Source organism: Pteropus vampyrus, unplaced genomic scaffold, assembly GCF_000151845.1.
Source record: "Pteropus vampyrus isolate Shadow unplaced genomic scaffold, Pvam_2.0 Scaffold537, whole genome shotgun sequence".
Taxonomy (NCBI): domain Eukaryota; kingdom Metazoa; phylum Chordata; class Mammalia; order Chiroptera; family Pteropodidae; genus Pteropus; species Pteropus vampyrus.
In genome coordinates, this window is record NW_011889318.1 from 71,140 (window position 1) to 75,097 (window position 3,958).

A 3,958-nucleotide genomic window follows, 5' to 3' on the forward strand; every position below is an offset into this window, starting at 1 on the left:
ATGGGAAACAAATATCTTGATCCTAAATCAGGCTCTAAAAATCAGAGCGAGACCCTTTATGATGTACATTTTAGACATATTTTAGAAACCACTTTAATTTAAATTTCCATCCTGTCCTAAGATGCGTGAGGTACAATTGCAACATTGGTCCCTCCTTTGATCTAGATTCTGACAGTGACTTCCTGAATCTTTAAGATGGTGCTCATGGTGTGTGAATGTGTATAATACCTAAACTTTCCTCCAGACCTACAAAAAAATCCATGCTGATAATTTCAGGCTGTATAGTTTAAAATGTAAAAATACCTAAATAATTCATTAATTTATTCATTAAGCTAACAATTCTTAAGAGTCTAGATTGTAACAAGGTCTCTGCTAGGCACTGAAGACACATAGGTACTATAATCCACTTGTCTAGTTTATTAAAAAGATATAGAGATAATTATAAATAATTGTGGAAGGGGCAGTGGTAGGGACGTGCAACTTGAAAGAAAACTACAAAATCAAATCTCATCACGGGTTGAATAGAGATTAAAAACAGTTTTATTTTAAGAGATAGTATCTGATTTGAGTCCTAAAGATTTACCAAGAGTTAATGATGTAAGTTATAGGAAAATCAGACAATACAAAAAAAAAACAAAAAACATAAAATCATATACAGAACATGCAGTCCATCCATAAAATGTTAGGAAAGCAGTAAGAAGAAATGAAACTAGAAAGATAGCAGGAATGAAGAACAATCTTGTGTCTCTTTAAGCAGCTTTATTATTATCCCATAGGCAACAAAAGCTAATTAGTTTGCATAAATGACCTGACTTTGACTGATTTGACCTTACATATATAACTGGCTACTGTGGAGAAATGAATTTGACATTTAAGAAAAGCAAGGAAGATCATAAAGAAACAAAGTGTCCCCCCCCTCCCCCCCACTGACAGTTTGGGAGAAACATGACAAGGATTCTAATGAGGAATAGGAATATGAAATGTAGTAAATAATAATAACATTGATTAATAGGAATAATAGTATATCTAGGAGTGGTGCTATCAGGGCTTGATAAATGTCCGAACTTCAAGAGAATAAAAGGGAAAGAGGAGAGGGGAAATCAAGAATCAAATTGGCATTTTCTTGGAAACTGAGTTGGCATCAGAGGTAGGGATTACTTAATATTTAGACATGTTTAGAATGAGGAGTCTAACCTCAGAGTTTAAGAATTTATCCTGCCCAAACCTGGAGTTTTAAAACACTAAAAGACAACTTTCAAATGGCTAATGTGAACCCCCTCTGCCATATATAAAACAAATTAGTCTGAATCTCTGATGACATCGATTTAGCTCTTGAAGTCTCCAGGTAAAGAAGACTTTGACTACAGCTTAGAATCTATTCTGTTTGGTTCTGTTTAGACAAAAAAGACAAGCCTACATCATTTCTCGTTTCCTAAGTCTGTCTCAGGACAGAAATAAAGATTCTAAGTTAGAATCTTTGCTAAATACGTCAGTAAAAAATAAATTAATTAAATGTAGCAATGTTTATACTATTTTCACATATACCCCAATTTAAATCCTGCTAAAACCCCTGAAATATTTCAAGAGTAAAAAAAGCAAACAGAAAATTCCACAAAAGTTCTTTGATCTCTGAGTACTTAGATATTAATATGTAGTTAGGTCTATAAATTCTAAGTACTATAACAAATATATTTCAACAATTAAGAATTTTTTTTTCAAGTAAGCACCAGCAAGTAACTAAATTTCCCAATAATAAGACTACATCCAATTGAAATATCAATAGAGCTTATATTGAACTCGATCATAAACTAAATTTTTCACTTTATTGCATTCTAACTTAATAATTCAAAGTTTTGTAAAAATTAACCCATCATTTTATTAGAGAATAGGACACTTTGCAATTTTACTCTGAACTTATAACATTTAGTCCTTTAAAATTTTAAAGACTTTCCCCAAATTTGCACATACCTAAGCATTAAAATGCCAATTTCTACAACCTTGGGTTAGAGGATTTTCTAAAATTTAGCTAGATTTTAAGCTGATCTTTCCAGCCAGAGCTTTTAGGAACTTGGTCTTGTATTTTCCCCTTCTTTCTCATTGAATCTGTAGTTGATTTCGTATCTAATACACTCTCACTTCTGCTAGGCTAAAGGAATTTTGACAAATATATTTTTCAAAAATAGAAAATAAAATCAAAGAGCTTAACATTAAATACAGCATTAAATACAAATATTTAGTAGAGTAAATAGTATTTTTATATTAATCCCCAATAATATGTGTACAGGAAATTTCAAGTTTGTAAAACGCAATTTTTGTTTCTATAATTGAAATGTTAATTAACAAGACAAACTACTTTCAAAACAAATCACTTTCGACCAAAAAAATAAAAGAAAAACAAATTAGTCTTCTTAATATCATTTTTATATTTTAATATTAGTTCTAAAACCAGTATGAAAACATACAAAATGTTATATACACAGGAAAATCCAAAATATCTAACAAATAGATCTTATATGTTTAATAAAATGTTAAAATGTTTTTTTAATCATTCCTTAGTGGAATAAGATATTTAATATTTTCAATAGTTTTGTAAAGTCTTTTTCAATCACTAACTCAAAATCATAGATTTAAATTTGTTCTGTCAAATCCATTTCTAACACTAAATTTAATATATGTATTATTCTGTTTATAAATATAATCAATAAGAATCCATTAATTCACGGATATTAATATCTTTTCTAATAAAAAGGTGATTTAATTTTAATATCAACATAATCCCTAAGCTTCCAGAATCTCCTCTACTTATGTATGTACAGGTAAATTTTATATGTTCTGTATAAAAGCCTAATCTTCTCTCTTCCTCTTTTCTAAAATATTTGTGAATATCTACAACAATCTCATTTTCTCCGCTGGTGTCTTATTCACCTTATTGCTATGAAAAGTTCCCCATTTTATTCTCTATAGTAATTCTGTTGTCAAAAAAATGTTTACAGAAATAGTTTGATCTCAAACCTTTCCATTAAGCAATTCACACATAATTTAGGCCATTATTTCAGCCAAATAGAAAACAGCACCTCCGACCATGTTGACGTCATAAGCTGAGCTACACATGCCCTGGAAGCCACAGAGTCCACCACAACCTTGCTAGTGATAGCGTTCGCTATACATCTAGAGGTGTGAACAGACACCTGCTGCACACACCCACTTACATTCACAGTGATTTTTTTTTTATTTATGCTTATATTTTTCATTTATTCAGTTTTTGTATACATTCAATTTTATTGGTCACATTTCTTTTGTAAGTGTTTCCTGAGTGTAAGAGTTATACCATCTCATTTTTCAATTCCTCATAGCCCCTGAGAACCATCAAATATTTTATATCCTGTCATTGTTATTTTTATTGGATAGAGCATACAAAAATCACTGAGACAGAAAGAATTTAATCTTTAAGGCTTTATGGGGAAAGAAAGTGCCGGGGCCATCAGAGGAAACCAAAAGGGAAGCAGTGGCAGGGCACCCAGCTCTCCAATCTTAATTCCACCTCCGGTCTCCAGCTCAGGGACAAATTCTGGGTTTGACAGCCTACCCAACCCAGCTCAGTGACCAGCACCAGCAAATGGCATTGGCACCTCAGAGACCATTACCTCTGAGGAAGTAGGTCTGGGTTTTAAGCCGAGGTTGAAAAGGATATGTATGATAGGTCAAGAGTGAGAGACAGCAGTACTGATCATTTTTCTGGACTAGGTGAGCAAAAAGAGAGACCAGGTCTGTGGTGTTCTCAGAACATCTATTCCAAGAGCTTGGATCACTTCTCTGCTATGGCAACACAGCTGGGTTCTGACCTTTTGAGTATTCATCAGGAAATGGCATGTAGGCAGCATTGCTGAGCCTGCTCAGAGGGCGAAGGGGCTCCCAGCCACATTTGGAGGGAAGACTTGCCCGTTGTTCCCACAGAATT